Below are 12,208 nucleotides of genomic sequence, written 5' to 3'. Positions count from 1 at the left end.
TACATCCGGGGAAGGAGGTTCCTGTGCTCAGCGTTCTGGAAGGGCATGAGAGTAATACCATGGTGACTCCGTCTTTACTCATGGCTGAGTTTCCTGAAGTATTCTCCAATACGCTGGGTAAACTCAAGGGGTTTGCCCATCGCATTGTATTGAAGAAGGGTGCTGTACCCAAGGTGCACAAAGTGAGAAGGGTTGCAGTATCGGCAAGGGAGGGTTTGCAGGTGGAGTTGAACAAATTGCAAGGGGCAGGAATAATTGAGCCCATTGAGTCGTCAGAATGGTTGTTTTCGGTTGTCCTGGTCAAGAAGGGCGATGGTAATATCAGAATGTGTGTGGACCTCCGGGAACTCAATTCTAGTCGGTGGGTGGATCGGCACCCCTTGCCAAACATTAATGAATTATTGTTGACAATGGGTAAGGCAAAATGTTTCTCTACCTTTGATTTATCCACGGCGTACCATCAAATTGATCTACACATTGAGTCCAGGCCTCTCATCTCATTTGTGACTCCCTTTGGGGCATATTGTTTCTGTTGCATGCCCTTTTGGGCTTGCATCAGCATCAGCTGTATCAGCGTTTGATGCAGGAAATGTTTGGTGGTTTGCCCGGGGTATGTTATTTTCAGGATGACATCTTGGTGTGGGGTGGTAGCAGGGATGAACATGATGTCAGGATTCGGAATGTGATAGAAATCTTGAAGGAAAGAGGTCTTACGGTGAAACTGTCTAAATGTCAAGTAGGTGTGGATAAAGTAACGTATTTGGGACATACCCTGAGTGCAGAGGGTGTCAGTCCAAAGGCTGAACTGGTCCAGGTGATGAAAAACACACCAGTTCCCAGTAACAAGGACCAGTTGAGAGTGTCTTTAGGTCTTGCAGAGTATTACGTTAAATTCATACCTAACTATGCTGAGAAGACTGTGGCTATGAGGGCCCTGATGAAGAAGTCAGCCAGATTTGAATGGTCCGGTGAATGTGATGTGGAATTTAAGTCTGTTAAGAGCGATGTAGAAAACGCTCCATGTCTGAGGTCATTTGATCCTAAACACAAAACAATCCTCACTGTGGATGCCAGTGAGGTAGGGTTGGGGGCAGTATTGGAACAATGGTGTGAAGGGGAGCATAAGCCAGTAGCATTTGCCTCCAGGACTTTAAGGGAAGTAGAAAGCAAGTATTCGGTAATCGAAACAGAGGCTTTGGCTGTGGTGTGGGCATCAAAGCACTTCAGGACATTCCTATGGGGTGTTCCATACATAGTTAGAACTGACCATAAATCGTTGGTTCAGGTATTCTCTACCAGAGGTGTAGTAGCAGTATCTCCAAGGATAGCAAGGTGGTCTGTTGAGCTTCAGGATTACAATTTCACCATGCAGTATGTTCCGGGAAAACAGAACGTGGTAGCGGACTGTTTGTCGTGCCTTCCCATGGTGGAGGGTTGTGAGGGCTATGAGGGTGAGCTGGAGAAGGAGGAGGACGTGCAAGACTTGCAAGAGTGTCAAGTTGCTTATATTAAGCCTGCTGTGGAAAAGTCGGTGTGGGACATTGAAAGTGAAGCTGATATTGAATTGAAATGGATCAGAGAAGGCCTCATCAAGGGTTGGGAGGCGGTTAAGAATAGACCTGAGGGGAAGGCCTATTCGCAAGTGTTGCATGAGTTAGCCGAGGGTCCCTGGGGTGTGTCTAGAGGAGTGAAATTGGTGTCCCCTGTCAGCCTTAGGGGCAGGATTGTGGAATTGGCCTATGCTGGACATTTGGGTCATTCATTGACTAAGAGGAGACTAAGGTATGACAACTGGTGGGCCTCCATGGATAAGGATGTTGAGGCAGCAGTTAAGGAATGTCAAGCGTGCGCTATCAGCGACAAGAGCAGGTTGGTGCATCCCCAACCGGTACATCCTGTAGAAATTCTGAAGCAGGTTTGGTCTAAGTTGGCTTTAGATATTATGGGTACCTTTGAATGTCTGCAGCCAGAATGTAGGTTTCTTCTAGTTCTTGTCGATTATACATCTAGGTGGATTGAGGTGGCAGCATTTGGAAACGTTACCACTGATTCGGTTATTGCTTTCCTGAAGAAGGTATTTGACAGGGAGGGGATACCTGCTGTGGGATGTTTCACCCATGCATCCAAGCCCTGCTACATCATTGTGCATTACTGGCAGTGGAAACATCATAATGGCCGCCGGAAAGCATGCTGCTCACCAGAAATCATCCAAAAATGCACAGTAAAAAATCTGAAGAATATGCTGCCACACACTTTTGCCTATATTAGTGAGCACAGGAGGTCACTCCCTAAAACCACCATTGGGCTACACACACAGTAGCCTGAAACCATTTGGGAATAGCAATACTGATTGCTAAAAGCAACCCAGAGCTGTGGGGAATTCATTTCTTTATGTCAATAATTGCTAAAATTGGGGCTCACCAAAACCACTAAAAAGATCCCACCTCCGTGTTGGGGGGTCAACATCATTCTCCCGCAAGAATCTACATGAATCTGAGGTCCACAGAAGTGCATCTATATTTGAACAAAGTATATTTTGAGGATTGCTTACTGGTAAGGCAGTTGTCAAAAATGGGTGCAATACCTGTGCTTGACTCTGACCGGCGCTAGCGATCTAAATTCTGACAGGAGACCTGTATTTCTGAAGTTAAACTGTACCCGTAGTTAGCTGAGACTTCAAAGGCTGGCTGTCCCCGGGAAGTCTTCACATCTAGTATTCTCAGCAAGAAGGCAGGAAATCACATGGTTCTGTTAATCAGATGGAGAGTGGCACCCTGGACTGATGCCTTGCTAGCAGAAACAACAGGACAAAGGATTCCTTCAGCTGAATAGGGTATGCTGATTTTGGGTGTGAACTGTCAACACTGCTCTGGGGGAAGGCAAGACATCTGATCTATGAGTCTGGAGGCGGGGACAAACCAATGGGTGTACTGAATTGAGAGCAAATGTATGTTTTATTAAATTGCTTATAAAATATTGTATCAAGCTGACAGAAATGTACAATTTGGGGCTTCTTAATATGAAAAATGTACCCATAATTTGAGACTTAGCTGGACGCTGTGGGATGTTCTGAGGCCAAACCCCATAATTATTAATATTGTCACTGCTGTGTTTATGCTAGAAACCTAAGAATTTCCAGTAATATGCACAGAGAGGGTGTGTACCTCTGTGTAAGATTTGTTGCAAAACCGATATGGCAAAACCCACTAAAAGCACAAAATGTTGTCATTTCTGAACCCAAGCTCGTAGGAACATGTGACTTGAACCGAACTGTACCTTAAGCAATCTGTCATGCAATTTAGGTAATATTAACAAGTGGGGTATATTGTAAATATGTGTTTTATGAAAAAGAAGATATGCTGTACGGACACAAACGGGAGTGTCCTTTCCTTGAGCCATAAAGATGACACCGGATGACTCATTCTGACTCACCCCTCCGTTCTCCAGTCAGGTCACAGTAAATCCTTTAACCTATCAAATCCTCAGTGGGTTGGGCATAGAAAGTCAGCCTTCCCAACCACTTTCAAAAGACATAAAAAAGAACCACTGAGACCCAGATAGGGACATTCATTTTCCACTCTTCAATCAATTTCTGCGCAGCACTTTGCCGGACGACTTCAAACCCAGATAGATCCAGAGACCAGACTCTAGAACCCATCTCTAGAACCTTAAGCATGGGCCTAACCCAAAAGATGAACTCTTCTCAGCAGGCCTCAGAATCCAGCAACCTAACCAAACTATTCAACACCCGGGCGAGCTGTTTGATTCTGGCTAGAACCCGGTGCCAGAACCATATCCAGACCCAGAAAGCAGAGCTGTATCCAGACCCAGACCAGACCGCCGTGCAGTGCCGATAACAGACCAGAGGCCCCGCCGTGAGCAGAACCAGTGCCAGAGACCGTCCTGTGGCGAGAGAACCGCAGCCCAAACCTAACCAGATCTGTGACGTGGTCCCTTCCCTTCCAAAATTAGGAGTGAGTATCTATAACTGTCCAGAACCCATCTCTTAGTTTAAAGTAATCTTATTCAAACCATTTCAACCTGTCCACAACTGCATAGAAAACGTGTGTTCATTCTGTGATTTCAAAGCTGCAAAAGTGTCATCTGTCATTTTGAAACTTTGACTTCATTTCTGAAAATCTACCTCCACAAAAACGTCTGTATCTTTTATACTGTATGTCTTAGAAGCGAGATTGAACTGTCATTTTAAAGCTAAGAACCTAAGCTTTCAAACAAACCCAATACGACATTCCATAGTTTTTTCGTAATTGCGCTTTACGCACTCATAGAAAAAGGGCAGCAAATTGCAAGTTGGCTCAATTTCACCACTTGTAAAAATAGCTGCTTCTTGCTTTCCACTGCTGAAATTCGTTTTCACTCTGATAATCATTCATGAATCATTGCTAGTATTGACCTGAACTAATTCAAAGTAGCTATCACCTACCCTGAATCTCCTATAGGGAATTAAAATCATTTTTAGCATATTTTTCACTCATTGCAATCACATTTAAAAGTATTTGGCCTGTGTTTTAAAATCATCCCTGTTTCTCTAAGCTTGCTGGGGGGGGAACGGGAACTGAACTGCTTTTGATTGTATTCCTGAAAACCTGTGTGCCCTCATTTCCATCTCTCCATATTGCATAGGGGGGAGTGAGTTGTCACAAGGGAAAAAGTGATCATATTATCTCTTGTTGAATCCATATCGAGTTTTATTTCTGTGCCTGCATTCTTTCCATCTTGCATTTCCTTGAACCGTAAAAGTATTCTCTGCTACTTTATCCTTCCTATTCCTACTCCTTTCTGATGAAAGAGTTGTTGCTATTGTAATATTACCCAATACTGATCACTGTTCATATTCATAAGTGTGCTATCAAATATTAATTTATTCATAAAAGTGTGATATATATATATATTGTTTAATTTTTCCAATAAACCTTTTAATTTGCAAAACAAACCTACTTCTTGGCTCAGTGAGGTCAGGGGGATCCAAAAGGAGGGGCGTTATATAAGGGTTTATCATCCAGATTTAAGAACTTGACATAAAAATATATGAATAAGGGCTTCCATTGGGCATCCCAGACTAGGCATTGACTTAGTTGGAGTGCTTGATTGAAGTCACTTACACTGCTAGTTTAGTCACCGACAATGGTGTACAGTTCACGTCCAAGGCCATGAAGGAGTTTTTGGGTCAATGCGCAATAGTACATCATCACACGGCCTTGTATAATCCTAGCGCTAATGGCCTTGTGGAGAGGGTTAATGGTGCCATTAAAGCTGCTATACATTTGGCCTTAGCGAATGGACTGGATTGGCAGGAGGTTGTGTCACAGTATTTGGCAGCGTATCGTAGAACTCCGTCAGTTATCACTGGTAGGTCACCGTTTGAACTCATGAGAGGAAGAAAGGCAGGTACTACTGTTAGGACTGTGGCCTTGGGAGGCGGTGGTCCATTTGAATTGGACTTAGAGACTATTCATCGCAATATTTTAGCACGCCAAGAGGCCATGAGCTCTTCCCAGAAGCAGAGGAAGGAGTTGCAAGTTGTGGTAGGTGATACAGTATGTATTAAGAATACTAGATTTGTTCAGAAAGATAACAGCACATTTTTGCCTCCTAAGAGGGTGATAAGGACTGGCAAGGGTCATGTGCAATTGAAGGATGGCTCCATTTGGAGTAAGAGACGGGTGGTGGTAGGGGGAGCTAGGAATCCAGCTACCATGGAAGTGGAAGAGGATCTTGCTCTGGACTTTGACCCTGTGAGTTCTCAGGTGGAAGTGTGCAGAGATGAAAGTGGTGCTGTACATGCTTCAGGGGCAGATCCAACTGTAGGAACTCAGAGTGTTCGGAGACATGAACAAGTGGAAGCTGATGAGGGGCATCAGGTTGGCGTGGGATTAGGCGTTGTGGGCCGCCTGTGAAATTTAGGGACTATGTGTATTAACAGTTTACTTAAATCCATTATTTCTACCACTGTTTGATGGACATTGCTTTAGCATAAAAATGTAAGTGTTGGGTAGAGTTTTAGGTTTTCAATGTATATTAGGCATTTTTGTATGAGGTCTTCATCTCAGTTCATTTTATTGTTTCTTTGTGCATTCAAATGTTATATGTTATTAATTGGTTATGTAAGGGAAGAGGATATGTTGTAATGTATTGTAGCGGCGCGTGTGGAATGTTGATGGGCTTTCAGGCATCAACATTCCACACGGGCCAGTTGGTCTTGGGCTCTCCGGCGGCAGCGGCTTGTCTCCAGAGTCCACACAATAAAGTATTATACTACTTACCGGTGTGTCAGCTTCCTTCATGTGGCTCGGGCTCTGTGGGTCTGGATCAGGTTGTAAGCCGAGCAGGGCCAAATGTTATGTGGAGGGGGAGAGGGGCACCTCACCTCTGGCTTTGTTGGGGCCAGCCCTGTAGTGGCAGAACGTTGCCGCTCTGATCACCACTCGCGGCCCAGGTCAGTCCTTAGATATCCGGATGACCTCCTTCTGCTGGTCCCTTCACCACCTGTGGCCCGGGCGAGCCGCCGTCAGTATGGCTCCTCCAATCGAGGGTACAAGTGGGTCCAGTGTGCTGCTATGTGTCCCTCCCTCCAGGACCTTACACCCAAGGCCTGTTGGATGGGGATGTATATCCACCCTCCTCAAGCCTCCGCCAGCATGATTTCTCCCATCAGGGGTGCCGTTGCGTCAGATGCTGAGATGCTGAGCCACACGTCCCTGGTGTGGATATCCCAGGGTGGGTGCCAATGCATAAAGACAGCTCCAAAGATGTACTGGGTAACCCATGATGTTCCCACAGTTTGCTCAATGTGGGATCTCCCAGTGTGCAGGTCGGCCCGTGCAGGCCATCCGCTCTTCACAGGGCCGGTCTCACCACATAGTCGGCGACAGCACAGCGTTCAGGGCCTCCCAGTGCCCGTGTCTCGAACCAGTCCCTCACCAGTGCTCTGCCAGCGCTACGGTGTAATTTTAGCATGATCTGAGATCTAATGTCGCCATCTTCAAAGGATAGTTCGCCGTAGCGCAGAGCTCTAGAGCTAGGCAGCCATTCCTCTTGGCTGCTCAACAGCGCCCCCCCGTAACTAACTATCTTAAGGAAAAAGCGCCTAGATGCCTTTGGGCTTTGTGTGCTATACAAATGACAAATAAACAAATAAATAAATAAATAAATAAATAAATAAACCAAACACTATTGCACAGCACCTATGCCATAAGTATGAAGCTTCTTTTAACAACACAAATTTGAATTGTACCTTCCCCCCACATAATTCTCTATCTCCTTAAACACAATCCATGTTTAGTTCATAGTTTACCTCCACTGCGCTGATCCACATGCCATTCAGACATGGGTAACTAGCAGGGTCTTGGCCACCCTGACATAACTGTAACAAGTGAAATGCACACACATAATAGCACCTCCAGTTTTTCCCAAATTTGAACTCCAGTCCCTCCGAGGGCGTTCAACCAAACAGCGCTTGGAGACCATAATTATGGTGAAAGGCGCTATACAAATGACAAAAATGAATGAATGAATCAATGAATGAAACACTGCCCACTTGGCCCATTTGGGCCCTAGAGACTGGTTAGGTCACTTTTGCACCTTTTTTGATCCAAGAAACATATCCTTTTCAAAACATTGTGGCTTCCACTGACCTTACACCCTGATTCATTACTCAGAGGGCTGCATTGTGCTGTCTTTACTCATTCTCTGCTCTTTCCTCAGGGGTGGCTTTTGTGTAGTGTTTTTCTATTGAGTAATTTTTGCAGATGGTGTGTTTTATTGAAGTATATCCATTTTTATAGAGCCTCGATTGGACATTGCCTTTATTTTGGAATGTGATACTGTGTTCTTTGGGTCACTACTGGATCACCTTCACATCCCCCCCCCCCCCCTTAGCCTTCCCTCGGCCCACGTTACCCCAAAAGGCAGAGTCCCTGTTTTACATTTATGATTGTGTTGGCACTTGGTCTGTAGCTGTGTGGGGGCTGAGTGGACATTTTAGGCCCTACTCATCCTTGTGCTTCTGCAGGGCAGGATCCAATTCGTCACAGGTGCTAAAACCGTTACATTTTAGCACTATGCCGGTCAGATAGCGCTACGAGTAGAACGCTCACTTTGAAATCTGTGCAGAGCTGCCGGCCCAAAACCTGGCAGGGCCAAACTCAGCCTTTCATCCTTCCCAGATTGATAAATGAGCACCACACAGAGTAGTGGATATATAATTAGCAGTGGTCGGATGCCTGATGGTTCGTAGCGCTATATAAATGCAAAATTATTATCAACCTGGCTCAAAAATGCCATTGAAATAATATTTTTGGGGGAACTGCGGCAAAGATTGATCTTCTGCTAATAGTGTGCAAAATGACACGTTCACTGGTGCACATTTCTGTAATGAGGCGCCCGATGAAACAAGTTGCGGTGCTGGTGGTAATGGAGTCAGAGGGAGGGAAAACACCACAATCCGCCTCCTCCACAGACAGAGCACAGGCACTTTATAAAAGGTCTGACGCGTTGCCGTGGGGAATACGATGGAAAGATCCCGCGTCTCGCAAAGAGTCCAGAGGTGAGATCAGGTCTCACCCTGCTGTCTTAGTTGCGCGCGATGCCTCCTCCCCTGGCGGGATAAGAGCTCTGCGTCACCACTAATGGCATAACTAGGGTGTGAGTCTGAGTGAACTCTGCATAGTGCGCAGAAATGATGCCTGCCATTGTGATGTCACTCCCTCGGCTGCCTGCTGCTCAGACTAGAAGCTGCTCCACCAGCACAGCAGGCAAAAAAGACCAGGTGATTCTAAACATCGACTGCGTGGAGACAATGAAAACAAAATGGGGAAATTGCGCATTCAGCCGCTTGGACCGCATCATAGTGATTGAGTCCCTAGGTTGTAATAGTATCCGTCAAGGATCAATCCTGGCGTCTGGGACTGAGCTAGAGTAGTGAAGAGGACTATCTGACTGCATATTCCCAGACCAATGACCACAGGCAGGGCTCATGCTTCTGGTGACTCACTCTGATCTGGCTGGGTGACTCTGGGGAGCCCAGTCCCATGGCATTGCAGCAGTGCTGGCTTGATCTGAAGCTTCCCTGACTGAGGGTGACTCTCCCAGAGACGGTTATGCCACTGTGATGCGCAGGAAAGTTCACACTAAAAAGGTGCCTTCGGGTAGTGTTGATGGATATCTCACCCTAGTGCATCGATCTGTGGGCAAGTGTGACTCGGCAGTTTTACCCCCCAAAATCCATCTAAGTGCGGTATATTTCCTACCCCCAACAATCCATCTAAGTGCGGTGCATTTCCTACCCCCAACAATACATCTAAGTGCGGTACATCTCCCACCCCCAACAATCCATCTAAACGCGGTACATTTCCCACCCCAACAATCCATCTAAACGCGGTACATTTCCCACCCCAACAATCCATCTAAACACGGTACATTTCCCACTCCCAAAATTCCATAGAAGTGTGATACATATCTTACCCTCAACAATCCATCTAAATGCGGTACATTTCCCACCCCAACAATCCATCTAAGTGCGGTGCATTACCTACCCCCAACAATCCATCTAAGTGCGGTGCATTTCCTACCCCCAACAATACATCTAAGTGCGGTACATCTCCCACCCCCAACAATCCATCTAAACGCGGTACATTTTCCACCCCAACAATCCATCTAAACGCGGTACATTTCCCACTCCCAAAATTCCATAGAAGTGTGATACATATCCTACCCTCAAAAATCCATCTAAGTGTGATATGTTTCCTACCCCCAACAATCCATCTACGTGCGGTACGTTTCCCACCCCAACAATCCCTCTAAGTGCGGTGCATTTCCCACTCCCAAAAATCCATCTAAGTGCGGTGCATTTCCTACCCCCAACACGCCATCTAAGCGTGGTGCATTTCCTATCCCCAGCAATCCACAAATACGGTGGTACAAAATATGAAAGTAGGGTGAATAGGTGGGGTAGTCAAGTTGGGAGTATAGGAGAGGGGCCTGGGACCTGGCAGCACTCCTAAAAGGTAAGTGACAAATGCACCTGTCTCTGAGAAGCTCTGCGGAAAGTCAGTCATAGAAGTGTAGAGCCGTAGTTTAAACAATAGCACTCGGGGGTTATTGCCCTTCACCTTGAAGTAATATACCCCCACAAACACATGTGTCTGGAACATGTTTTGTTTATTTACAACATCTGTGCGAAGAAAAAAAAGAGATCCGTGTGATTTCTGTGAAAAATGCAAGTCAGTGTGTTGACTGATACACTTGCCTATTTTTGGACACGGAGTCGTCAGGTAAGTCAAAGGTAAGTCTTCTTCAGTGTAGGCTCTTCTTTAATGCATGCAGTATCAAGTGGGCGTTAGGCAATAAGGGAACCAGCACACACCAGCACCCCGGCCGGCCTTCACGGTCTCTCTCTCTTTATCTGTCACTCGAACCGTCCTTCCTGGAATGTTTACACACTGCCTGCCACAGCATTCCACGGTGACATGCGTGTGGCATCGCATGCCCACCACAAAAACGTAAACCTCGTGGGGGAAAAAAATCATATGGCTCCGTTTTCAGGGAAGAGAATTTACCTAATGGCCCTGAGATGGCGGACGATGGAAAAGTCCCCCACTCGATGTAGCACAGGGGACACTGGACTCCTGGACTTTGAGAGCCACGAGGACTGGTCACCCACATGGGGACTTTTACAAATGGGCCTGGCCCTGCTACTCCCTATGTGCAGAAATGGGTGTTGAACCTGGTCCTGAGAAGCTGAGGGGAGTTGGTCTCTGAAGGAGGCTGCTGCCCTAAGCAGCCCCTCAAGTGTGGTATGCAGGCGTGCCATAGGCCTTGAAGCGTAGAAGGCGACTCAGTGCCTGAGGGGCTTTGGTCGCTACCTTCCCGGCATTCTAAAAGAAGAAAAGAGACGGCTGCTTCTTGGGCACTCCTGTCAAAGATATGTCCAACCTGTGCCCCAGGGCAGGAGAAACAAAAACAAAGCGACAGGCTGGCTAAGTCCTGGGCCCCTCTCTAACACTCGGAGGCTGGGCGAAGACATACAAGAACACCCTCTACATTCCTTCAAAGCTCCCTGTGAGGTGCGGGGAGTATAGGGAAACACGAGAAAAACACAAGATGGCTTCCCAGGGTCTCGTGGAATACGGGCGGAATGCAGCATGCCAGTGGAGAGATATGCGCGCTGCCCAGAGCTTAGGGAAAGAGAGGAACACGAAGCTGTAGCTCCCTGTAGCGGTGCACCATTATGTATACCAATGAAACGCTGTGCAGGTGTCCACATAACTCATTTAATGCAAGAATATTAATATTAATACATGTTCATCTAGAGAGCACGAATGGGAGTCCTTGTATTATGAGGGGTCCCTCTTCACACTGGAGGGTCGGCCCTGCTCGCAAATCTCGAATGTCACTTCCGTCCTCCTGCTCAGGTGGGTGACTGGCCCTCCTCTATGTATTGTGGTCTTGGCTTGGGAAGTTCATCTCTGCATCATCATTGTCTATGGTGTGGTTATTCCCTTCTCTCCAGCCTCCTGCTTGTCCTGGGTCTCTTTATATGGTGTGGTTATTCCCTTCTCTCCAGCCTTCTGCTTGTCCTGTGTCTCTTTCTATGGTTTGGTTATTCCCTTCACTACAGCCTCTTGCATGTCCTGTGTCTCTTTCTATGGTGTGGTTATTCCCTTCTCTCCAGCCTTCTGCTTGTCCTGTGTCTCTTTCTATGGTTTGGTTATTCCCTTCACTCCAGCCCCCTGCTTATCCTGTGTCTCTTTCTATGGTGTGGTTATTCCCTTCTCTCCAGCCTTCTGCTTGTCCTGTGTCTCTTTCTATGGTGTGTTCTTTCCCTTCACTACAGCCTCTTGCATGTCCCGTGTCTCTTTCTATGGTGTGGTTATTCCTTTCACTCCAGCCTCATGCTTTTCCCCTGTCTCTTTCTATGGTGTGGTTATTCCCTTCACTCCAGCCTTCTGCTTGTCCTGTGTCTCTTTCTATGGTGTGGTTATTCCCTTCACTCCAGCCTCCTGCTTGTCCTGTGTCTCTTTCTATGGTTTGGTTATTCCCTTCACTCCAGCCTCCTGCTTATCCTGTGTCTCTTTCTATGGTGTGGTTACTCCCTTCTCTCCAGCCTTCTGCTTGTCCTGTGTCTCTTTCTATGGTTTGGTTATTCCCTTCACTCCAGCCTCCTCTGTGTCCCGTGTCTCTTTCTATG

The sequence above is a fragment of the Ambystoma mexicanum genome, chromosome 9 (assembly GCF_040938575.1).
Source record: "Ambystoma mexicanum isolate Mex_15411 chromosome 9, UKY_AmexF1_1, whole genome shotgun sequence".
Classification (NCBI taxonomy): domain Eukaryota; kingdom Metazoa; phylum Chordata; class Amphibia; order Caudata; family Ambystomatidae; genus Ambystoma; species Ambystoma mexicanum.
The sequence above is the reverse complement of the archived record's forward strand: the minus strand, read 5'-3'. Positions refer to the sequence as shown.